A 27140-nucleotide genomic window follows, 5' to 3' on the forward strand; every position below is an offset into this window, starting at 1 on the left:
TACCTGCTGAGTCCCTCAGCAGCTTTGCAGGATTTCTAGGATTTATTTTTTTCACCTCGTAAGAGTGTGAGCCTTTTTTTCCCACTCTGACATGTGTTTTGCTGTGTGTTTAACATTTTTGTGTTCATAGACTGTGGAGCTTCACCTACTCCATAGGCATCATCTTTTTACTGTGTGTCACACAGCACCTTTAGTGTAGTGACACAGGATAGTCTTTTTCAGACTTCCCACTCTAAACTCCATATTCTGTGAATGACTAATATCTCTCAGAACATGTAAAGTTGCCATTGACTTTATTAGTCTTTTTAAATTCACAGACCCAGTACAAACTATCTTGCATAGAGTACTGGAAAGGGTTAATAGTTATCCCTTTTTGTCTGTCTCTCATGGAACATTATTTCTTTCGTTAAGATTTTGCTGGTGGCAGTGGTATCTACCATATTTTTCCTACCGTGGTCTATGTAAATAGCCTTGGTACTGTTTTAGGCTATCTTGGTAGCCTCGAACTGTAATCCACTGGACTTCATTTACTCTTATTGGGTTCCAACTGGGTTTATTCACTATTTCTTATTGTAAAGGTCTTTCTTGTGTTTTACTCTTCGCGCCAAACCAGGTGTGGTTCCTTTGTTCACGGTCCTTTGGTGGGCTTCTGCACAGAACCCCTCCATAGACGCCTGAGAGTCTGGGTGGACAGGATGTGAGGGAGGGGTTTTAGGCCCCTGCACAGGGTTCCCTTGGAAACCCAAGTCACACTCTGGTTTGATTGGCTAGGCGACTGTCCTGCCAGGCGAGCCACCCTGCTGTGTGATTGACAGCCAGGCTGTGTGAATGGGGGAAACCTGCATAAAAAGCAGGTCTCTGGGACTAGGAAGACAGAGTCGCCACTAGATCGAGAGAACTGAAGAGAAGCGGAAAGAAGAGGACCACTACCATGACTGAACCTCCCGGTGAAGCCCTGCTGCAGGTCCGAATTTCCAAACTTCAATGACAGAGAAGATCTGCAAAGTATCCCCTTCCCTTGTGCTGGTGGGACCAACCAGTTCGCCAAACACCAAGCAAGGCCTCCCTCCCCTGGTTGAATTTGCTGTGCATCGCTCCAGTGAACCGGATAGCCAGGAGTCTCGGACCCTGTTTGGGTTTTAAAGGAGCGCACCTTTTATTTGTTGCTTTGCTCTGCTGCTGGTTTCTTCCCTGGGCAGTGAAGGACCCTCCAGTCTTCCTACTTCATGTCAGTCCGACAGTCGCTTCAGGAACCGTGAGTCTGCAGGACCTGCCAGGAACTTCTGCTTCAGCTACAGCCTTCTTCTTCATTTAAGGTACTCTTCTAACCGGTTGTTCATTCCGTCCATCCAAGGTGAAAGTGTTTTAAATCTTTTGCCAATCCGAGGGATTGTCCTTCTCTACTCTTTTAAATAACTTTTCCTTCGACCAACTTCATTTTGAACTCTTGGCAAAGACTTAACCGCAAACTTCTCTGAACTGTGTGATCATCTGCAAAGACTCTGAACCATTAACATTGGCCCAGGCCTATTGATTTGAATCCTAGTTGTTGTATGCCTTTTCTAGATTGCCCTGCCTACTTACTTGTTAGTGCTGCTTGATTGTGAATAGCCTTGTCTTTCCCTCCCTTTTTAATTACTGGAGTGCCATTTTGCTCACACTTCATTTTGAGCTTAACTTGTCCAGAATTCGTTGGGTGTTGTGTAGTATATTAAGAGTGTGATTTTTCTGTTGCTTTATTTAGTGAACTGTTTTACAACTGATGTGTAAATACATGTGTATTCTTTTACTCAGAAACCTTGAGTCAGTGTTTGTTTGAACTATAGTAATTGCTGTCCTTTTTGTAACTGTTGATACTGCTCACTTTACTCTTGAGATAAGTCTGGCTTCTCAGCCATCGCTACCACTTTACTGTGTAGTAAAGGCTTGATCCAAAGGTACATTTTTTCTTGCACTTGTAGTCTTAATTGTGTGTGGTGATCCCAAAGGGTACTGCATATGATTCTGCCTAACATCATGGAGTGTAGGTTCCAAAAAACTTCTCATTGTAATCGGGCTCGTAGGCCCCTTTTGTGTCTTAGTGATGTAACAACGTGTGTAAACTGCGAGAGCTCATCCACAAACCTACTGCCACTCCGGATTGGTTAACTCAGTGGTAGGGTCAGTATAGGGCAGTATAGTGAAAAGTTTAACAGGTAGAGTTGAGGTCAGGTGGTACGCTTGGGTTGTCCCTAAAAATCGCTACTTGGAAATTGTTACATGGAGAGAGTTAGTGATATGTTCGGTTGTGATGCCGACAGTGGTTAGCCCCCCAAGTCCTGATTGGTCCATCTGCGAGCCCCCAAGCCTGGGACCATCGTTGATCCCAGCTCGCGATATATCTGGTCACAATGTGTGACTGTGTCGGTGAAAGACAATGGACAGGAGTGTGATTTTTCTGCTGCTTTATTTAGTGAATTGTTTTACAACTGATGTGTACCTAATTGTATATTATTTTACTCAGAAACCTTGCGTCAGTGTTTGTTTGAACCATAGTAATTGCTGTCCTTTTTGTAACTGTTGATACTGCTCACTTTACTCTTGAGATAAGTCTGGCTGCTCAGCCATCGCTACCACTTTACTGTGTAGTAAAGGCTTGATCCAAAGGTACATTTTTTCTTGCACTTGTAGTCTTAATTGTGTGTGGTGATCCCACAGGGTACTGCATATGATTCTGCCTAACATCATGGAGTGTAGGTTACAAAAAACTTCTCATTGTAATCGGGCTCGTAGGCCCCTTTTGTGTCTTAGTGATGTAACAACGTGTGTAAACTGCGAGAGCTCATCCACAAACCTACTGCCACTCCGGATTGGTTAACTCAGTGGTAGGGTCAGTATAGGGCAGTATAGTGAAAAGTTTAATAGGTAGAGTTGAGGTCAGGTGGTACGCTTGGGTTGTCCCTAAAAATCGCTACTTGGAAATTGTTACATCGAGAGAGTTAGTGATATGTTCGGTTGTGATGCCGACAGTGGTTAGCCCCCCAAGTCCTGATTGGTCCATCTGCGAGCCCCCAAGCCTGGGACCATCGTTGATCCCAGCTCGCGATATACCTGGTCACAATGTGTGACTGTGTCGGTGAAAGACAATGGACAGGAGTGTGATTTTTCTGCTGCTTTATTTAGTGAATTGTTTTACAACTGATGTGTACCTAATTGGATATTATTTTACTCAGAAACCTTGCGTCAGTGTTTGTTTGAACCATAGTAATTGCTGTCCTTTGTGTAACTGTTGCTACTGCTCACTTTACTCTTGAGATAAGTGTGGCTGCTCAGCCATCACTACCACTTTACTGTGTAGGACAGGCTTGTACCAAAGGTGAATTTGGACTTGCACTTGTAGTCTTTATTGTGTGTTGTGTTCCCAAAGGGTACTGCATATGATTCTGCCTACTACTGGTGTACAGTGGTGAGGATAAAGTATAGTAATTACACTTAGAGTGCTGCTATTACCTTGGATAAACTAAAAAGCTCATTTTAAACATGTCTGATATGGAAAACTATAGTCAGGAGACGCTCCTTAGTTACATTGTGGATTATCTGAAAAATCTGTGTAGAGAAAGGAATCTCTCTGTTAATGGCAAAAAGTCATAATTAATTTAAAGATTGTTAGAGAAACAAAGTCTGGAGAGTGGGTCTGAAATACCTGACCCTCCAGCAAATGTGGAAACTGATGTGGATGATAATGTGTCAGTTATTATGGATGAGTTAGATGAGGCAGATGTGTCTCATAATGTAGGCCTTAATGCTCCTCTACCTGCTCAGCAACCTCAACCTTTGTCGACTGGGACCCCTACTGGTCCTACACTCAGTCCTGAAGTCATTGCTCTAGAAAAGGTGAGGCTTGAATTGGAATTCAAACGTATTAATGTTCAAACTGAACTAAAGCTCAAAGAAATGGAGATGAACCATGCCTTAGAAATGAAAAAAGTTGTCTATTGAAAATGTTTCGCTCCCAGAGTATTCTAGGTCTTCCAGTCCTAAGAGACCCCTGTATGCCTAAATAAATTGTTGGTATGTATGAGGCTAAGCTTGATATTTTGGATTGGTTAGCAATGTTTGGGTATAACCATGGGATTCAAGACATTACAGGGAATCAGTAGCTTCCGTGGCCCATCTCTAGGCTACCCACTGTTGCATCTGATGTTGTGATGGAGTTGGAGGAGGTGGATAGGATGGATTGTGAGTGTGTGAAGCTTGCTTTAATTGCTAGATTTGGGAAGACCCCTTCCCAGTACCTTAAGAGGTTTAGGACCCTCAAAAAGCATGATGGTACCTCTTGGGCTACCTTGGTATATGAATGTTTGAAAAACGTAGATGGTTGGGTTAAGGCTTACAGAGTAAACACTTATTAAGGTATGAGAAATCTTGTTATGTTGCAGTCAATTTATGATGCCTGCTCTCCTGAGCTCAGACAGCACTTGGCTGATTCTAAGGAGACAGATCCAAAGAGGTTAGCTAAGGCTGCTGACTTCTGGGTTGCCAACAGGGCTACTCACAAGGGTTCTGGGACAACTCAGAAGAAGGATGAGGAAAAGCAGCCAACTAAATATAACAAGGATAATTCTAATACCTCCAAAACAAAAGATGGCCCCAAACAGCAACATAAGGGTAAACCACAAGAGAAACCGAATCAGGCTAGTATACCATCTGGACCCAAACCAGATGGAGGTCAGAACAAGCCCCCATTAATCAAAACATTTGGGAAATGTTATGTTTGTGGGTCAACTGACCATTTGAAAGGGGATCCCAGATGTAAGGGTAAACATTCAGGGGTCCACACTGTCTCCTTAGCCTTCTCCCCAGAGGAGGAAGTACCTATGGCAAGTGGAAACTTTCACCTACTGGCTGATGAACCCAGGCGAGTCTCAGCTGGTGTTTCTTTAGTGTCCCTGGGCGTGTGGGAACAACAAAATTTAGATGTCTATAATTACATCCCAGATACTACAAAAGAGTATTATAAAGATACTGTTCTTGTGAATGGCCAGGAGACTCCTGCCATCAGAGACACTGGACCCAGCATAACTGTGGTTGATGAATTATTTTCCAAGGTAGTGGATGTTGCTAAGGCACCCAAAAACCTAACCAAGTTATCTTGAGGCCCTGTGAAAATGCTTGCCCAGTTACCAGCTCTCATCCAGTGCAATGACATGACTGTCAAGATACCTGTTAATGTGCATAGTGAAGTGCCTGGGAGAGTCCTGTTGGGTAATGACTTGAAAACTATTGGAGTTGTGTCTAGTACCCCCAGGCCTCCCAGTAAAAGTAGACAGGAGCTCACTAGGTGTGCAAGGGAGAGGACCTTGAGAGGCATTCCAGGGGAATTGATAGAAAAAGCTATCACCTCCAGTCCACAGGAGTTTCTCACTGCTATTTCAGGAAAGAGGGGAAATCCAAAACTCCAAGAGGAAAGCAGATAGCACCCCTGCGCTACCAACAAGGGCATCCCAAGATTGTCCAAACTCACACCTGTGACTCTTCCAGCTGCTGAGGCTATCAGGCCGATTCATGGAATAAATGTGCGCCGAAAATTCCGGCGCAGAGGGGCCTATACGTGCGCTGCGCCGAAAAATAGCGAAAAGCGCAGGGAAACCAGCGCACGTCGATTCATGGAAGTCCGTGCGTAAGAAAAGCATAGGACGTGCGCTGAAAAAGTGCGCGGCGCACGCCGGCGCACAGGTCAACCAACGGCGTGCGCCACGGCCACTGCGCTATCACTCCGAGCGCAGCGCACAGCTCTAAAGTAGGCGGAACACAGGGCGGGACACTCGGAATGGGGAATAAAATGGGGCACAACACTCCGAATGGGGAAGAATGTGGGCGGCACGGGGAAGTACAGGAGGCAAGTGCGCGGAACGCCCACACGCTCTCCGGCAACACGTATTCATGGATTCGAACAGGGCAAAACAGCGCTCGATCAAACCAGCGCACAGGCCCAAAAACGTACGCCACAAGTAAGCAGGCGGTAGCGTCCCGACGCACTTAACGAAAGTGCGCCAAAACCTGCGCCAACAAATACCACCCACATACAGCAATGGGCCATACCGTGACCCCAAAGGACAAATGAGGTGCAAAGGTGTACGCCATTAACACGGACACCCACTGTTCAAAAATTCGCGCGTGTGTGTACAACGGGTTGCGCGAGAAGTCACTCGCGCGATTGCCCTGGGTACGTGTATCCCGGGGTGCGGGGAAGTCCCACACGCGATTGCCCTGGCCACGTCGATATCAGGGGTGCGTGTGAAGTTCCACACGCGAAAAGCCAGGGTACGTCAATTACAGGGGTGCGCGGGAAGTTTCACACGCGAAAAGCTAGGCTACGGGAATTCCAGGGGTGCGCGTGAAATCCTACACGCGAAAAACTAGGGTACGTCATTTACAGGGGTGCGCGGGAAGTTTCACACGCGGCTCTGTTGGGTGGGTCCTCACAGGTGTTCCATTCACACCCTCCACGTCCCCTGCATGCAACCCACACCACAGGGGACTACCCTGCACACCTGCTCATGCCTCCCACCACCCCCACCCCCCCCGCAGTCAGGGGCACCTGCCAGAAGGCCCCCACCCATGTCTACCACCACCCCCACCCCCCCCGCAGTCAGGGGCACCTTCCAGCAGGCCCCCACCCATGTCTACCACCACCCCCACCCCCCCAGCAGTCAGGGGCACCTTCCAGCAGGCCCCCACCCATGTCTACCACCACCCCCACCCCCCCAGCAGTCAGGGGCACCTTCCAGCAGGCCCCCACCCATGTCTACCACCACCCCCACCCCCCCAGCAGTCAGGGGCACCTGCCAGAAGGCCCCCACCCATGTCTACCACCACCCCCACCCCCCCCGCAGTCAGGGGCACCTGCCAGAAGGCCCCCACCCATGTCTACCACCACCCCCACCCCCCCAGCAGTCAGGGGCACCTTCCAGCAGGCCCCCACCCATGTCTACCACCACCCCCACCCCCCCAGCAGTCAGGGGCACCTTCCAGCAGGCCCCCACCCATGTCTACCACCACCCCCACCCCCCCAGCAGTCAGGGGCACCTTCCAGCAGGCCCCCACCCATGTCTACCACCACCCCCACCCCCCCCCCGCAGTCAGGGGCACCTGCCAGAAGGCCCCCACCCATGTCTACCACCACCCCCACCCCCCCCCCGCAGTCAGGGGCACCTGCCAGAAGGCCCCCACCCATGTCTACCACCACCCCCACCCCCCCAGCAGTCAGGGGCACCTTCCAGCAGGCCCCCACCCATGTCTACCACCACCCCCACCCCCCCAGCAGTCAGGGGCACCTTCCAGCAGGCCCCCACCCATGTCTACCACCACCCCCACCCCCCCAGCAGTCAGGGGCACCTTCCAGCAGGCCCCCACCCATGTCTACCACCACCCCCACCCCCCCCCGCAGTCAGGGGCACCTAACAGAAGGCCCCCACCCATGTCTACCACCCCCCCCGCAGTCAGGGGCACCTACCAGAAGGCCCCCACCCATGTACCATCCATGTCCACCTTCACCTGGGTCACAACCCCACACAATCATGACCGTAATGGACAGTCTGCCCTGCAAGAATTCCCAAACAACTATCCCATCCACCCACATATCAAACACAATGACATGTGACACACCCAATGTAAATCATATGAATGAACACATGTCTGTCACACACAGATGTTGCAAGTGAATGTCCAAACACCCCACATGTCATGCATGCAAGCAATGAGATGATACAACACATTGAAGGATCAAATGAAAATGTATTAAAAATAAACAAGGATGGTAAAAAATAAAAAATAACAATAAACATGCAATGCAAACTAAATAATAAAAAAGTACAACCAAAAAAATCAGGAACACTAATTAACAAAAATAAAGTAAAATAGGGGTCCAAAGTCAAAGTCCAAAATTAAATCCAAGTACAAATGAAAGAAGAAACACATTGCCTCATGTGAAAAATTAAAACAAATATTAACATCCCTCAAACTATCAACATGATGATCCGGGTCCATGAGCCCTAATAAATGAAACCTAACTATTTACACTAAGTAAGAAAATGTCTATATACAAAAATGTGGTGCATTGTCCTTTGGCAACCAAATAATAACATTAAAACAAAGGAAACCTAACTACAACTAAACTACCGAACTATATACAAAGGCGGCGGGCAAGTCCTGCGGCTCACTGATTGTTGTTCCGGGCCAGGGCATCATCGAACTCCCGCTCGATGTCCCGGAGGCGGCCCCGTTCCACAGCCCCGAGGGTCCGCAGGGACGCCGATGTACCCACCTCCAACTCCCTGCGGATGGCCTCGAGGCACTCGGCCCGCCTCAGGGCCCTCCGCATGGAGTTCTCCGCCCTGACCATAGCGAGCCGCGCCTCTTCCGCCCGCCGCCGCTCCGCATCTATGGCATGGCCCAACCGCTGCCACACGGAAGCCACTTGACGTCCAGGGTCCTCCTGCCCTCCGGCTGATGCCTGCCCCTCTGATGGTCATGGCCCCGAGCCATCAAGGCTCCCACCTTCTTCCTCCTGCTGCTGACGTGCTGGTGCCGGTGCCCTGACACCTGCTGCCTGCACATCCTCCATTGTTTGGGGTGCTGTTGTTGCGGTGGCCACCCCTGCTGGACTCACGACTCCCGACTGGGGCAGGGATGTGTCCTCCACCAGCCTGGCCCCATCGTCAGAGGCAGCTCCACAGGGCACCCAGGTGATAGGTGGGTAGGAAGATGGCACGGAGGACGACTGGCGCATAGGGGGTTCAGGTGAGGAGGGGGTCGGAACAAGGCCCAGTGTATGGAGGAACACAGCCTGGTCTCCCTGAGAATGGGTCCGGACGTGGGCAACCCTGCTGGTGCAAGATGATGCAGACACAGGACCGGGGACAGGATTACACACAGGCACCTCCGCGGCGGCCTGTGCTGCCTCCTGTCCCTGCCCCTGTGCTGCACCACTAGCACCAGTGGAATGCCCACCTCCAGACCCCATCTCAGTCCCTTGCACGGCCTCCTCCTCCACCAAACCCACCACCAACCTGGATGACTCCCTGCCATCTTCCGCCGCGGAACCCTGTGGGGTCTCAGCTGCCCCTTCTGCTGCCGAGGAGTCCAACTTCCTCCTGCGCCTCCTGGACCTCCCCTCGGCAGCTGCGACCTGGGACACAGCACCGGACTCCTCACTCCCCGACGAGATGACAACAGGGGAGGGGAGCCGGGCCTTGCGTCTCCGGCTGGCGGTGGCATCCCTGCCGCTGTGCTCCACAGCACCTTCTCCGCCCTCCACATCAGATGACGCTGCAGGCAGGGAGAGACAGGAGACAGGCATCAGGACACTGTACAATTGACTCACACACATAACAGTTGTAGAAGAGTGGCATTGTCATACTCCAGACCTGGCATCACAATCCCCAACACACTTGTCTCCTCAACGCACACACATGAGTCATTCAACAGCCATATTGCTACAGCCCGCTACATACATTCACATACAGCAGCATGAGCAGACAAAGGTGAGCCACACATCACATGATACACACGGACTCAAATACACATGCACACATGCAAAGCACACATCCAAGCATGTGTACCACTCCGCAAACTGTCAGTCATGAGATGAACATCCATGTCACATTTGCAATTCACTCTCCAACATGACAGTGTCACCTGCATCCATGTAGCAACACTGTTGCACCCTTCACAACTACACACACGCACACGCTGCAGACTAATGCACCTGGAATCAACATCCATGTGTCACACCACAAGCATGCCAACTCACATGCACAGTCAAACACATGTGCCCACACACAAGCATTTGCACTGCAAGCACACACACACGCCCTGCACACACACATTTATACATGGCCACACAAAGACATGTGCAACATGCACACTCCTGGCACACCACCACACACACAGCTTACAATCAGTATGCATGTACACTCACCGCTCGACTCCAGACGGGTCTGCCTCCCAAGGACCTGGACATGGAGCGCTGGGGATATGCGTTCCAGGACCCGAAGTTCATCTTGCGACAAGTGGCCCCGCCGCCCCTTGGCATCCACTGCCTTCACGAGGCGCCGGGCCTTGTTCAGGGTCCTGGACCTGTAGTCCTCCCAGCGCTTCTTGACTTGATGGAATTCTCGGACTGCCACCCCCTCTGCGTTGATGGCAGTCACAATGTCCGTCCAGATCCTGGTCCGTCCTTCCTTGTCGAGGCGCATCCGTCCGTAGAGGGCATCATACTGCCCCAGGACTCGCTCCACCAGGACACCAACTTCGGTGGCACTGAAGCTGGTGCCCCTCTGCCTCCCTGGCCGGGGGTTGCCAGTCGTGCCAGATGTTGTGCTCCCTGACATGGCAACCCCAGAGGCAGGAGTGGGTGGGCAACTGGGTCCTGGGGCTGGGCTGTGGAGCGATGGTACGGCTGTCGGGAGTCTTTGGTTCCAGCAGGGGTGGTCACAGCAACTGCACCCCTGGCTGATGTGCAGGCAGCAAACAGCAGGGCACGTGGGCAGCAGGCAGTCAGGCAGCAGCAGATGGCAGGTGGGAGCGTGCTCGGGGCTCTGGGGGGCAGGATTCCGGCCTTCGGGGCAGGAGCGTGGTCTTCCGTGTGTGAACGCGTGGCCAGCTTGATACGGAGTGAATTGGCACGTGAAAATCATGCACGTCTGCGTGGAATCCGAGGAAAGGCCGCGTAAGCACGTCAGCACGCGTACGCGATTTCATTGGTCCAAAGGGCCAGGCGCGTAAGCGCGTCTATAACGCACGGCCGTTTCACAACCCGCGTGATTGGTCCAAAGGGCCAGGCGCGTAAGCGCGTCTATAACGCACGGCCGTTTCCCAACCCGCGTGATTGGTCCAAAGGGCCAGGCGCGTAAGCGCGTCTATAACGCACGGCCGTTTCCCAACCCGCGTGAAAAAATAAACCTCCCGCGCGAGCGCGTCAGCAGGCGTACGCGATCTCATTGGTCCAAAGGGCCAGGCGCGTAAGCGCGCCTATGACGCACAGGTGTTTCCCAACCCACGTGAAAAAAATACACGTGCCGCGCGAGCGCGTCAGCACGTGTACCCGATTTCATTGGTCCAAAGGGCCAGGCGCGTAAGCGCGCCTATGACGCACGGGTGTTTCCCAACCCACGTGAAAAAAATACACGTGCCGCGCGAGCGCGTCAGCACGCGTACCCGATTTCATTGGTCCAAAGGCACACAGCGAGTAATCGCATATTCAACAGCGCGCGTGAAAAACGCCCGGTTACCATTTACATCTGAATACAATTACAATATTAATAACGTACATTTAACCTGGTAAACCTCGAGCATGTAGTCACACACGCTCGGCCACGACACGTGCAAAATAACAACAGGCAATACGGAAAGACGTACGCCTGCAGGAAGCAGGCGTACGTGACCCGGCACGTCTAAATATTCACGTGAAAACATCCTACAAGCTCAGTGCAAAGATGAACATACCGTTCCTAGCAGCAGTGGCTGTAGGTTACCAAAGGAGGAGGAGGAGGAGAGTCAGGGCCAGAATTTTCTCACCCAGAACCAGCCTATTCGGGATGCCTGATGACCAGGTGTATGGGAGGTACAGGTTTCCAGCACACATCATACTGGACCTGGTCAGTGAGTGGGAGGATGACCTCACATCACCCACCCTGTGCTCCCAAGCACTCAGCCCCCTGCAGAAGGTCCTGAATGTACTGCACTTCTTGGGCACTGGATCTTTTCAGCGGACAAGTGCCATAGTGGGTGGTGTGTCACAGGCCACGCAGTCACGCTGTCTACACCAGGTCTTTAACATCATCACTGCACGGCCATCAGTCCGCAGGCACATACATCTCCCCAGGACTCCTGCAGAAAGGCGGGCGTGCATCCAGGAATTCTATGGTGTGGCTCAATTCCCCAAAGTGCTTGGTGCAATTGACTGCACCCATGTGGCTCTACGTCCCCCCAGGGCAACAGAGCACATCTATAGAAACCGCAAGCACTGGCATTCCATCAACGTGCAAGTTGTATGCAATGCCAAGGGAATCATCACATCAGTATATGCCAACTATCCCGGGTCCACCCACGACAGCTTCATCTACAGAATGTCTACCCTAAGCCGGGACCTAGAGGCTGGCCGGCATGGAGATACATGGCTGCTTGGTGAGCATGAATGCCACTGCACATGCATGCATGTCAGATACAGGGTCATGTCACAACACCACTAATGATACCCATCACCACCTCCGCAGGGGACAGTGCCTACCCTATCAGCCCCCACATGATGACCCCAATCCGGAACCCCACCACGCCACCCGAGGTAAGGTACAACACAGCCCACATTGCAACACGGGGCATAGTGGAGCGCACATTCGGAGTGCTGAAGTCACGCTTTCGCTCCCTTGACCGTTCTGGCGGGCAGCTGTTATATGCTCCCCCACTAGTGTGCAGGATCATAGTGGCAGCATGTGTCCTGCACAACGTTGCAACACGCCGGGGCCTGCCCGTGGACATGGTGGTGCCCCCACATCCACAACCACATGCACGCCCGCTGCGCATGGGAGGGGAAAGGGCACGGGGGGAGGCAGCCCGTACGCAACTGGTGGCCAACTTCTTCACCTAGGAATCACAGTGCTGGCTAGTGCACACTGCTCTGGCACATACCATCTGACGATCAATGATGACACTACCTGACAATGTCACAAAATTTCTTGACAATAAACTGTCAGAAACACATCAGCCTGAGATTGTTAACATGGAAGTGTCACTATGTGTGCACCCCTACCTACACATACACCAGCAATGCATAACTATGAAAAGACACAACTCCATTCATCAAATATGCATTGGCACAGGCGAATTGCTACATGACAACATTGCCATGTCACCCAATCCCTTCACAGTCCCGCCACAGAGGACACCATGTCATGGTATGTGAGAGCAAACAAACTGACCCTTACAACATGACACCGGTGTCACAAATTGCAGTGCCCCAAATGGAACATAGCCGCACTTGAACAGCTAACCGTGATGGAGGCACTACTACACACCTGTGTAAGAGTCATTTCAATCAAATTACACACCAACCCACCCTGAAGCCCACCAAAACAAGACACAATGCATGTAATCAATGGTAGTCTCAATACCTGATTGTGCTGGTATGTCCTCACCGTCCAGATGTACAGTGATGGCGCCACGCAAAAGTGTCACTGCACATCTACCGACATGTAGTCTGACTCCAGAGAGTATGCCCGTGTGAAGAACTGTGTGAAATACCTGCAAAACATGAGTAACATATGTAAGTTGAGGCACATATCAAACCATCATGCATAGTTAGGTGCAACAACAATGTACACTATGAATGTCTACACAGTATTGACTATGGACTGCCCAACAGCTCATGGGAGTCCAATGTCACCGTGTAATTTGCTGTCACTTGGGCACACCCTTTGCAAGCCCATGGAAACGGAAGCAGGAGGGGTGTGGATGCCAGGTACCCAAGCATCGAAACCAAACTCAGGACAAGCCTGCATGTGCCCAGCCACAATACAGTGTATGCCCAGGTACCCACACAAGGCAACACACTTGAAAAAGAAAAATATGATAAGAAAAAATGGCCATGAAAGGGCCGGCGGGGAGGGGGGGCCACCTATGAGGTCCGAGGACAGGATGCACGCCACAATCCACCTGTGTGGATCATGGGAAGTAAAAACACCCCATAGGCTCGTGGCCCACACGGCTACTCTGTTGTGGGAGATGAGTCGCTATCGCTCTGGCCAGACCCTGCAGCTGACTCAGGAGGTGGGGGAGCTGCCTCAGAAGATGGTGTGACAATGGGAGGCAGCCCACGCAAAGCCCGAGTTTGCTCCTCCATGGCTGCAAGCAGGCGGGTCTGGAAGGTCTGGTTCTGGATTATAATCATGCGGAGGTCCCCATGCAGTAACTTCCGGGATGACCTGACCTCCGCACGAGTTGCCTGCATCTCGGCCGAGAGCGTCCGTGTCAGACGCTCCAGCTGCTCCTCTGTCCTTCTATGGGATGAAGCCTCAAGCTCTGACAGGGTCGACCTGAGGTGATGGAATTCTTCCCTCAGGCCTTCCCTGTGGCGCTGGGACTCCATGGAAAGTGATTCCCGCAGAGTCGCCAGTCCCGCCCGCCTGTCCATGTTGGACGCCAACATGTCCTCCCTGTGTGCCTGGCAGATGGACTCTGTAGCCTGCTCCAGTCGCTCCATCAGCCTTTCTGGGGGGACAATGGAAGTGGCCACCCTATCCATGGCCTGTGCAATCATCTCGGATGATGCTGCCTGTTGGGTGGCCATACCGTAGATGGATTGCTCCCAAGCGGTATTGCCAGGTGGCATACGGCCACCACGTTGGCGGGCACCACACCTGCCTGGGGCAAGGCGGACTGCGCCTTGCTGTGCCGGCAAAGCCTCAGGCTGCAGGACTGCATTCCCTCTCTGATCTGCAGCCCCAGGAACAGGATCAGAGATTGTGTGGTGTGGCCCTGCATCCGTAACCACCGGAGGCTGAGCTGCCGACACTGACATCCCCATTGAGGGCAATAACCCGGCTGCAGGTGGGTCGGACAGAGGAGATTCTCTCCCAAGAACACTCACCTGCGACTGCACATAGGTGTCATCCTCCGAGTCTACACCTGAATACTGCTCGGGGGAGGAACCCCCAGAGACACCCCTCGACAGCACGACCTGCAGCACTTGTGGGTTTTCACCCACAAACACACCACGTCCCTCACTTGTGGAAGGTCGGCCCGGGTTGCCCTCCTGGGACGGCTCCACCACCACATCCCCAGCATCAACAAGTGCGTCGTCCCCTGCAAAGACATGAAAGAGAGAAATGGAAACAGGCATTAGCACCATGGCATACAACAAGGGCTGATGAACAACAGAGCCAGTAGTTCAATGACACATGTCCCACATGACTGGGAAACCTCCTATGCATTCACCATCACTGGGTCTGGAGGGGAGGCTCAGGGCACACAATGATGACACAGAGAATGGAGAGCAACGCCTGCTCCCCATGCTGCCTAGCACTGGCATCACACATTGGCCGGTGATTGCCATGTCAAATGCACATGCCATCACACACATGGCATGTGACATAGCCACCAAGTGAAGAGGGAGAGGAGGGCAACTAATTTGGATTTTGGCCACTCTGGTCCTGACATTGCTTCATCACATCAAGAAGTTAACATGTTGGACATGGATCTGCTAGTCCCAATTGGCCACGATGCACAGTGCCTTGTCAACATTAACAAAATGCAGTAAACAATGAGATTCCACCTCCCCATCACCTGTAATGGATTCATATAGCATTCGTGAAGCACCTGTACAGAAATGTATGAAGGTACAGCGGAGCACTGAGGGGTGGTGGGGCAGAAGGGGATGCCATTCAACAATCCTACTGGTGCTGGTGTCATTCATGTAACGCAAGTGCAGAGGTGGGTGGCACAATGAAGTGCAAGGGGAAGTTGCGGCTGGAAGTGCTGTACAAGGTAAGTATGACTTAACGTCGAGGGCAGATGGTGGTAGGCGCAGACAAGTGCTGGGGGGGTGGCCTATAGGGGTACAGAGACAGTCATGCAATGCTGTGGGCTCGGAGGGGACAGGGGAGGTACACACTGCATCTGGCTCGGCAAGGTCCTTGCAGATTTCAATGTGTCCTGCAGAGTTGTCAGATGCCGCAGATATGTGCCCTTGGATTGGGGCTCTCATCTTGGTGAGAAGGGTGAGACGCTATTGCCTTTGGAGCAGGCGGCAGGCCAGTTTGCCAGAGGATGAGCATGATGCAGGCCATTTCCTCTCTGCCACCCGGCACCTGTGTTTTGGGTTCACAAGATCCGAGTCATGCCAGGAGTCAGCATTGGCATGGGGCTTCAGGCGGATTGTCATGACCGTGGCAAAGACATCCAGTGTACCTGACATAGAGTGGAGCATGGAGTGGGCCCTGTCAGGATGGGAGTGAGCCTAAGGGGGAGCTGGATGGGGGGGGAGATTTTGGCAGCATAAGCCTCGACTGACACACACTTCATGGGTTGGAATACCAAGAAGGTGTGTGACAGTGGTGAGGGTGGCTTTGCCTGTGGGGTGGTGAGGGTGAGGTGGGAGGAGAGGAGAAAGTGATCACTCCAGGAGAGAGGAGTGCAGAGAGGGATGGAGAGGGGAAGGTCAGATGAGATCAGAGCATCAAGAGTGTGCCCTGCAGAATGAGTAGGGACAGACGGGAGTTTAGAGGGTGATAGGGAGTTGCTGAGGTCACGGAAAAGTCACGTGGGGGGGACAACAAGCATGCAGGTGGATGCGTACATCACCAAGGAAGAGGATTTCAGTGTCTGGGGACATGAGTGAGGAGGAGAGGTGAGGCCACTCAGAAAGGAAGTAGTACATTTGACCAGTTTTCCGATACACAGTACGCACAGTTTGTGAATGTCGAGGTGAGATGGAGAGAGACGTCACACAAGCCATTCCAGAGGGGAGTAGGTCTACGTAGGAGTGACAGTGGCAGGAATACCCTCAGGGAAGGCAAGGGCACACTCCCCCCTGCACAGTAGTGCCGGGCCAAGGAGAGGATCTCCTGAACGTCAGGTAGGAGTGTGTCAAAGATGCAGACAGAGCTGGCCGTCAGACATGTTTCCATGAGACCAAGGATGTCAAGGTGCATTACCTCATGTAAGTGACATATATTGGAGGAATGCCTGATGCAGCGGCAGAGTAAGGAGTGTAAATGTGGAGGAGGTTGACAGCCTTGTAGGACTTACGGGGAGTGCTACAGATCAGAGGTGCAGCATGTGTAGGAGTTGGAGTGGGAGGCGGAGAAGGATCATGGGAGGGTGCAGGGAGGCAGTGCAGGATAGATGAGGAGAGAGGAGGGGGGACAGCAGGAGAGGAAAGGAAGTTGATGAGATGTGGGTAGCATTTGTCAAGGAGAATAAGGTTGGCCTGAGGGCCTTGGACTGAGATGCTCCCATTACCATACACATCAATTGTGGCCTCTGAGGATTGGAAGGAGGCCAAGAGTACACCCCAACGGGTCACACCATTGATGGTGGAAGAGGAGCAAGGAGAGAGGACTGGGACCATGTGAAGGGTCCATGGGACAGGCAAAGGCATGTATGAGCAGATGTCAGTGAGAGTTAACCTTGAGTAGGCTCAGATGTACTTGTCAGCAATAGGGTGGGTCGCATTGGAGGGCAGGGTGCCCTCATTTGACTGTTTGCAAGCAGGTGTTGTGAGTAGGGCACGATGGTCTGAACAGTAGAAGTCAGGGAAGATAGACCATGAAGAGCAGCATGGAGTGTGAGGGAATGGGGCTTGAAACCAGACGGAACAAGAGCACACAGGTAGGAGGTGGGTGTCAAGGCAAATTCCAGAGTATGACAGCATGTTGAGTGCCATGTATATACAGAGGACGCATTAGCATGTGGTATCATTGCATGTCAGGCATGTGACGATGGAACTTGAATGGCTGGGGGAAAGTGTAGGAATGGTATGTAAGACATAAGATGAATAGACAGGGGAGAATGAGCAACAATGTCGTGACAAAATGACAATTCAAGGGGAACTTCCATGGTGTAGGGCCATATGTGCACTGTTGGCAGTAGGGATAGTGCTGTGGGCACATGGTGTTGCACTGAACATACTGGATGAGGCACATGGGTGACACTATCAACTCTGCCACACACCCCCTTGACAGGCACCCAACATGAAGGCTTCGCACACACACCATGCACATGGATATAACACACATGCATGTGCACTCACCGGATGATGCCTCGTAATCAGGGAGATCTCCCACACCTTGGAGTTGTCCCTCGGTGACGTAGGATCCAGCTACGGACTCGTGTGGTGTGAGTTCTATTTCCTGTGCTGGGGACCCACCTCCAGTCACCAAGGTTGCGGCATGACTTGAGGCCAGCTTATCCTTTGCCCTGCGCTTAAGGTCATTCCAGCGCTTCTGGCAATCACTAGCTGTGCGCCTCACTACTCCAAGGGCACTTATTTTGTCATCAATGGTCTGCCAGTGTGCCTGGCGTCTGGCATGTGTGGTCTTGGACCCTGCAACGATGACCATTTCCCTATCATGGTCTGACACATACTGAACAAGTGCATTCAGTTCGGCGTCTGTGAAGCTGGGCTTCCTTGATGGGCCGGACTGTGCAGCCGTGCCTGGGGCATCAGCCTGTGCCGGACGTGCACTCTTCCTCTTCCGCTTGGAAGGGGGTGGGGATCCAGAGTGTCCTATGCCGCTGTGGACACTAGGGGCAGGAGCCGTGGTGGACTCAGTACTGGGTGTGTGGGATTGCACACTCAGCATGGGAGTAGGTGCAGGCATTGGGGGTAGAGGGATAGGGTCAGGCCTGATCTGAGGTGCATGAACTAGGACCGACACAGTCTTGGCAGGGTGTATGAGAGGTGGGGTGGATGGAGCCACACCCTGCCCACGGGGGGCAGCAGATGACCTATCTGGCATAGATGCGCGTGTCCTGATGACACCAATGTGCACCGGTGCACGTGCAGTGGACCTGCTGACCTGGATGTCAGCGATGGAGTCACCCTCGGACAGGTCTGGTGCCACAATGGGCTGGTCCAACAAGGGCTGATCAGGGTTGGTATCAGCCACATGACCCTCAACCTGGGGGGGGGGCGGAGGGGGGGGGCATGGGTGTCCCTGACTGGTCCTCCAGACTGGGGGGGACAGGGGCACCCTGCAAGTCACAACCACGTCCCCTAGCGGATCCTCCACGGCCACCACGTGTGGCTCGGCCACCTTTGCCACCCTTACGGCTTGCACGCCTCCCAACCATGGCACTGATGTTATTGTGCGTATGGGAGTGGGTGTGCACAATTGTCCTGGGCAATTGGGTGTCAAAGGGGTTGGGTACCAGATGGTATTCGTACCCTAGTGCAGTGGCAAGGCTATATGACACCCCTGGGGAAAGATGACGGGTCACGCAACGCACAGGCACCCCAAAAAAGTTAAGGAACGTGCACGATACCCCTCCTAGACCACGTGTGCGTATAAAAAACCCTGCACTACGCTGTGGCATCCAGTAACACAAGAATGAACGTATGCGTGTCACACGCAGCCTAGATTGACCTCTGAAGAGGTACGTGACACACGGGGCAAGCACAGATGATAGATGCGTGCGCAACTCACCGTCTGCCAGGGAGAAATGCGTCAAAAAGACGCGCGTGTGCGCGTTGGCAACACCCCCGCCAAAAGAAGAATGGGACGCTGTCTGAGGAGACAGGACAACAGTAGAAGGGAACGCTGTGTGAGGAAACAGGCCCAGGAAAAAGAGCAAAAGAGAAAAAGCTGTCAGAGGTAACAGGGAGTACGACCTTTGAACGCCGTGAAGTAAATCGCGTGTCAACTGACAAGAAGTACAGAATACACCAACTCGCTCTCCACGAAAAGCACGTACAAGGAAATGGCGTTCTACATGTACCTTTTATGCAGGCCCACAGGTCCTGCGTCACTTCCGCGTGTAGGCGCTGAAGGGCCAGCCTCCAATCACACGCATTGACACTGGCTTGTGTTTCTTTCACGCGGGTTGGGAAACGGCCGTGCGTTATAGACGCGCTTACGCGCCTGGCCCTTTGGACCAATGAGATCGCGTACGCGTGCTGACGCGCTCGCGCGGGAGGTTTATTTTTTCACGCGGGTTGGGAAACGGCCGTGCGTTATAGACGCGCTTACGCGCCTGGCCCTTTGGACCAATCACGCGGGTTGGGAAACACCCGTGCGTCATAGGCGCGCTTACGCGCCTGGCCCTTTGGACCAATGAAATCGGGTACGCGTGCTGACGCGCTCGCGCGGCACGTGTATTTTTTTCACGTGGGTTGGGAAACACCCGTGCGTCATAGGCGCGCTTACGCGCCTGGCCCTTTGGACCAATGAAATCGCGTACGCGTGCTGACGTGCTTACGCGCTGAGGGCCTTTCCTCGGATTCCACGCAGACGTGCATGATTTTCACGTGCCAATTCACTCCGTATCAAGCTGGCCACGCGTTCACACACGGAAGACCACGCTCCTGCCCAGAAGGCCGAGTTACTGCCCCCCAGTGCCCCGAGCAGCCTCCCACGTGCCATCTGCTGCTGCCTGCCTGCCTGCCTGCTGCCACCGTGCCCTGCCATTTGGTGCCTGCACATCAGCCATCTGCAGGCGTACAGTTGCTGTGTCCACCCCTGCTGGAACTGAAGACTCCCGACTGGAAGAACACCACTCCACAGCCCAGCCCCAGGACCAAGTTGCCCACCCACTCCTGCCTCTGGGGTTGCCATGTCGGGCACTGAAACATCTGGCACCACTGGCAACCCCCAGCCAGAGAGGCAGAGGGGCCCCAGCTTCAGTGTCACCGAGGTTGGGGTCCTGGTGGAGCGAGTCCTGGGGCAGTATGATGCCCTCTTCGGAAGTAGCCGCGCCAACTATGAAGGACGGACTCGGATCTGGGACGACATCGTGACTGCCATCAACGCGGAGGGGGTGGCAGTCCGCAACAACCGACATGTCAGGAAGCGTTGGGAGGACTGCAGGTCCAGGACCCTCTCAAAGGCCCGGCGCCTCGTGAAGGGGGGCCGGGGCCACATGAGTTCGCTCCAAATGAGGGTCCTAGCACGCATACACCCAGCGCTCCACTCCCAGGTCCTTGAGAGGGAGACCCGTCTGGAGTTGAGCGGTAAGTGTGCAGGCATTGCTGTGTGAGACAGTGCATGTTGCAGTGTGCTGGTTGTGTGATGCTGTATGTGTGGAATGGGCCTTGTAGGCATGTATGTGTGCAGTGTTGTCATGGCGATGCATGTGCGACCAGTAATTTGTGGATCACATGGTTGTTGTATGTGTTGCTATGCAACCTGAGGAGGCCTATGCAGATTGGACACATGTGAGCATGCAAGTGTATGTTCGTGGACATGGGTGTGGGTGAGGGATGGATGCTGATGCCAGGTACATGTATGGTGTCGAGGTCGGTGTGCTTGACCTGCATGTCTGTGACTTTTGAATGGCATGGATGCATGACACATGTCTGTGACACTGTACAGATTCACTGATGCTGCCTAATCATCCTTGTATCCACTGTGTTTGTGATGTACGAGGCCACATGGATGTGACAGAGGTGAAGTGTGTGCGTGTGATTTGCATGACCAATGATGCATGTGAGTTCCATGACATCGTACTTTAGAAGAGTGCAGTGGACATGTATGTTGATGTGCATGCCATGGACCATGGGTGTTGCGTGTGTGTATTGCCTGACCCATGTGTTGTGGAGGGACATGATAGAAGTGTACTTTACCATTGCCAGTCATCTGATATTGCTTCCTGTGTAGGGGACCATTGTACAGTGCCCTGATGCTTGTGTTCTATGTCTCCCTCTATGCAGCGGCTAGTGATGGAGAGGGCGGAGACGGCGCTGTGGAGGTAGACGGCGGGGATGCCCCCACGGCTGCGGCGGAAGGGGTGGGTGAGCCCCCACAGGGGCCAGCTACAGCGGAAGAGGGCAAGGAGCCATCCAGGTTGGTGGTTTCTACAGAGGAGGAGGCGGCCGAGACTGAGGCACACCTGAGGCCTGGTGGGGGCATCCCTGCTGGTGCAAGTGGTGCAGTCCAGGGCCAGGGGCAGGAGGCAGCACAGGTCGCCGTGGAGGTGCCTGTGCATGTCGCTGTCCCTGACCCTGTGAGTGCACCACCATGCACCAGCATGGATGCCCCGTCCCAGGCCCGTCCGCAGGTGGAGGGGGTGTCTATGTCATCTGACTCCCCTCCACCTGCGGACGAGGGGACCCGTGGGCGCATGGAAAAGGTCCTGATTGGGGTCGCGTTGCGCACGGGGGTCATTCGTGATGACGTGTGTGCTTCCCGGGAGGAGCACGCACATCATCACGAAGAGCACCGTGCCGACGTGGCCCAGTTGGGATCTGCCATTGCCGCGGGTTTTCTGCAGGTGATGGCCAATGTGTCGGGCATCTCCTCCTCTGTGGAAAGTATGCGCCGGTCGTTCTCCTTGCCGTCTTCCGGCCCAGTTGACACCAGGGCCCCCTGTGGACCTGCCCCGACCAATGCAGCCGGCTCAGTGGGGATCCCATCCCTGCCACAGTCGGGAGTCGGTGGTCCAGCTGGTGTGGACACCATGGCAACTGGACCCCTGCAGGTGGAGGCTGTGCCGGCATCATCAGGCAGGGCACGTGCACGACGGCGTCGGTGGATACCATCACCCTGGATGCCGTCGTGCTGGCAGAGGCAGTGGCTGCAGAGGCAGCGGCAGCGACGTGGGAGGCGTCATGGCTCGGGGCCATCAACATCGGAGGGGCAGCCATCGGCTGGAGGGCAGGAGGACCCTGGACAGAATGTGTCTTCCGTGTGGCAGCGGTTAGGCCACGCAATAGATGCGGAGAGGCAGCGAGCAGAAGAGGGGCGGCTCGCTATGGTCAGGGCGGTGGACTCCATGCAGAGGGCCCTGAGGCGTGCCGAGTGCCTCGAGGAGATCCGCAGGGGCTTGGAGGTGGACACTGCGTCAGCCCTGCGGGCCCTCGGGGCCATTGAGGATGAACGCCTCGGGGAGATAGAAAGGGAGTTCGATGATGCCCTGGCCCATAACATCTCTCAGTGAGCCGCAGGACTGGCCCGCCGCCTTTGTATATAGTTATGTAGATAGTAGGTTTCCTTTATTTTTATTTATTATTTGGGTTGATTGGACAATGGCCCACGTTTTTTGTATATAGTTAGCATTAGTTAGGTTTTGGGTAGGTTTCATTTTATGGTTTTTAGGGATATTGGACCCGGACAATCATCTTTGTACATAGTTTGTGGATATTTTCGATTTTATTATTTGGACCATGGGGCAATGTGTTTGTTTTTGATTTCCATTTTGATTGACTTTGCACCCGTTCTTTTGGATTTCACCTTTCATTAGATTTTTTTTGTTTTTTACCTGTTACTTTGTGTATTCATTTAGGTGTTTCTTTTTTTTTCCTTCTTACATTTTAATACATTGTTCTTTTGATTCTATTGTGTGGACTTCTCTCATTGGTTTGTTGACTGTCACAATCAGGGTTTTCACAGTCATGTGTTGCCATTGTGTGAGTCTGACGGACTTGGACTCATGCGCATACTGCTCATTGGTTATGTATCATGTAATGGGTATTTGATTTTTGAATGGATGTGTACCTTGGATGTGTGTATGGACTGGGGTGACATGGGGTGGGATGTGGTTGCCCATGGGATCCTGGGATCTGTATTGTGATTTCCTATTGGCAGGGGAACATCTGTGTGGGCCTGGTGGAGGGTGCCCCATGACTGCTGGGGGGTGGGGTTGGTGGGAGACATGACTGGGACATAAGTGGGGGCCTGCTGGCAGGTGCCCCACAGTGCTGGGGGGTGGGTGTGGTGGGAGGCATGAGTGGGACATAAGTGGGGGCCTGCTGGCAGGTGCCCCACAGTGCTGGGGGGTGGGTGTGGTGGGAGGCATGAGTGGGACATAAGTGGGGGCCTGCTGGCAGGTGCCCCACAGTGCTGGGGGGTGGGTGTGGTGGGAGGCATGAGTGGGACATAAGTGGGGGCCTGCTGGCAGGTGCCCCACAGTGCTGGGGGGTGGGTGTGGTGGGAGACATGAGTGGGACATAAGTGGGGGCCTGCTGGCAGGTGCCCCACAGTGCTGGGGGGTGGGGGTGGTGGGAGGCATGAGTGGGACATGGGTGGGGGCCTGGTGGAGGGTGCCCCATGACTGCTGGGGGGTGGGGTTGGTGGGAGACATGAGTGGGACATAAGTGGGGGCCTGCTGGCAGGTGCCCCACAGTGCTGGGGGGTGGGTGTGGTGGGAGGCATGAGTGGGACATAAGTGGGGGCCTGCTGGCAGGTGCCCCACAGTGCTGGGGGGTGGGTGTGGTGGGAGGCATGAGTGGGACATAAGTGGGGGCCTGCTGGCAGGTGCCCCACAGTGCTGGGGGGTGGGTGTGGTGGGAGGCATGAGTGGGACATAAGTGGGGGCCTGCTGGCAGGTGCCCCACAGTGCTGGGGGGTGGGTGTGGTGGGAGGCATGAGTGGGACATAAGTGGGGGCCTGCTGGCAGGTGCCCCACAGTGCTGGGGGGTGGGTGTGGTGGGAGACATGAGTGGGACATAAGTGGGGGCCTGCTGGCAGGTGCCCCACAGTGCTGGGGGGTGGGGGTGGTGGGAGGCATGAGTGGGACATGGGTGGGGGCCTGGTGGAGGGTGCCCCATGACTGCTGGGGGGTGGGGTTGGTGGGAGACATGAGTGGGACATAAGTGGGGGCCTGCTGGCAGGTGCCCCACAGTGCTGGGGGGTGGGGGTGGTGGGAGACATGGGTGGGGGCCTGGTGGAGGGTGCCCCATGACTGCTGGGGGGTGGGAGTCATGAGCAGGTGTGCAGGGTAATCCCCTGTGGTGTGGACTGCATGCAGGGGACGTGGAGGCTGTACAGGGAAGACCTGTGAAGACCCAACGATCGGAGTAGCGTGTTCAACTATCCACGCCCCCCTGAAATGGACGTAGCCTGGGATTTCGCGTGTGAAACTTCCCCGCGCACCCCTGTAATGGACGTACCCTGGCTTTTCGCGTGTGAAACTTCCCGCGAACCCCTGTAATGGACGTACCCTGGCTTTTCGCGTGTGGGACTTCCCGCGCACCCCTGGTATTCCCGTAGCCTAGCTTTTCGCGTGTGAAACTTCCCGCGCACCCCTGTAATGGACGTACCCTGGCTTTTCGCGTGTGGGACTTCCCGCACACCCCTGCAATTCACGTAGTCTAGCTTTTCGCGTGTGAAACTTCACGCGCACCCCTGTAATGGACGTACCCTGGCTTTTCGCGTGTGGGACTTCCCGCGCACCCCTGGAATTCCCGTAGCCTAGCTTTTCGCGTGTGAAACTTCCCGCGCACCCCTGAAATGGACGTAGCCTGGGATTTCGCGTGTGAAACGTTCCCGCGCACCCCTGAAATGGAAGTAGCCTGGGATTTCGCGTGTGAAACTTCACGCGCACCCCTGTAATGGACGTACCCTGGCTTTTCGCGTGTGGGACTTCCCGTGCACCCCTGGAATTCCCGTTGCCTAGCTTTTCGCGTGTGAAACTTCCCCGCGCACCCCTGTAATGGACGTACCCTGGCTTTTCGCGTGTGGGACTTCCCGCGCACCCCTGGAATTCCCGTAGCCTAGCTTTTCGCGTGTGAAACTTCCCGCGAACCCCTGTAATGGACGTACCCTGGCTTTTCGCGTGTGGGACTTCCCGCGCACCCCTGCAATTCCCGTAGCCTAGCTTTTCGCGTGTGAAACTTCACGCGCACCCCTGTAATGGACGTACCCTGGCTTTTCGCGTGTGGGACTTCCCGCGCACCCCTGGAATTCCCGTAGCCTAGCTTTTCGCGTGTGAAACTTCCCGCGCACCCCTGTAATGGACGTACCCTGGCTTTTCGCGTGTGGGACTTCCCGCGCACCCCTGCAATTCCCGTAGCCTAGCTTTTCGCGTGTGAAACTTCCCGCGCACCCCTGAAATGGACGTAGCCTGGGATTTGACGTGTGAAACTTCCCGCGCACCCTTGAAAATCGCATGGGCCGCTTGCCGTGATGGTCCAGGGTTAGCGCAGCCCCTTGCGCTGGTTTGTGATTTTTATGAGATTTCCCAGCGCAAGGGGCGTTCCTGGGGGCGTAACTGGTGCTGCAGCGAGTCGCTGCGCCACTGTGCGCCACGGCTGCCTGGGGAAGCTAAAATCCATGAATACGCTGTGCGCCGGATTCGGTTTTGGCGCACGCGGCTGGCGCAGACTATCGCACGCGCACGCTGTGCGCCAGCCGCGTGCGCTACTTGTGCGCTGAATTCTATGAATTACCCTGTGAGTGTGAGGTACAAACCTGTGTGGTTGAACCAGCTTCTGAAGAGTCAGAACTGGAAGAAGACATAACTCTAGTTGGAGATATGGATCCTGTGTACCATCCTGACCTGCAGTCTTTACTGGCATAAGGTGGACCCAACAGGGCAGACTTCAGCAGATGACAAAGAGAGTGTCCTACTCTTGAAGGTCTTCGACAACAGGCAGCTTCTCAACTTGATGGCATGAAGTTGGAAAGCATAGGTTGTACTGGGAAGATGGCCTCTTCTACAGTGAACCGACTGAGTCTATCCCTGGGGACTGCAAAAGACTTGTAGTGCCTCTAGAAAACAGACTCCAGTTCCTACAGTTGGCCCATGAGATACCTTTGGCTGGTCATTTGAGTTTCAAAAAGACCAAGGAAAGGCTCTCCTTATACTTCCACTGGCCTAAGATGGGTTCAGAAGTTGACACATTCTGTAGGAGCTGTCACACTTGCCAAACCTCTGGCAAGAGTGGAGCCAAGAACGTGGCCCCCTTGGTGCCTCTCCCAGTGGTGGGAGTTCCTTTTCAGAGGGTGGGCATCAACATTGTTGGTCCCCTTGACACTCCCACATCTTCAGGAAACAGGTTTATCCTGGTTGTAGTAGACCATGCTACTAGGTTTCCTAAAGCAATACCTATGAGGACTGTTACGGCTCAGGCCGTGGCTAAGGCTCTACTTGGTATCTTTACCAGAGATGAGGTTTCCTAAGGAAGTGATATCCAACAGGGGATTCAATTTTATGTCCAACTACATGCAAGCCATATGGAAAAACTTTGGTGTCACTTACAAGTTCTCTACAGCCTACCATCCATAGACAAATGGACTGGTAGAGAGGTTTAATCATACTATGAAGAGCATGATAGGTGCTTTAGAGGAACCCCTTAAAAGACAGTGGGACCTGCTACTACCATGCCTTCTCTTTGCTTATAGAGAAGTCCCTCAGGAGGGAGTTGGTTACAGTCCCTTTGAACCTCTCTATGGCCATCCAGTCAGAGGTCCCTTGGCCCTGATTAAGGAGGGTTTGGAGAGTGCTCCTTCCCCCAAGCCAGTAAGAGTTACTGACTATGTGATAGGTCTCCGGAGGAGAATGTCACACATGATGGCAGAAGCAAGTGATAACTTGAAAGCAGGTCAGCCTCTGGTCAAACATTGGCATGACCAGAAAGCCAACATGGTTGAGTTTCCTCAAGACCAGCTTGTACTAGTTATGGTGCCAACAAGGCATAGGGCCTTGCAGGACAAATGGATCTGACC

This window comes from Ambystoma mexicanum, chromosome 6p, assembly GCF_040938575.1.
Source record: "Ambystoma mexicanum isolate Mex_15411 chromosome 6p, UKY_AmexF1_1, whole genome shotgun sequence".
NCBI classification, from domain to species: Eukaryota; Metazoa; Chordata; class Amphibia; order Caudata; family Ambystomatidae; genus Ambystoma; species Ambystoma mexicanum.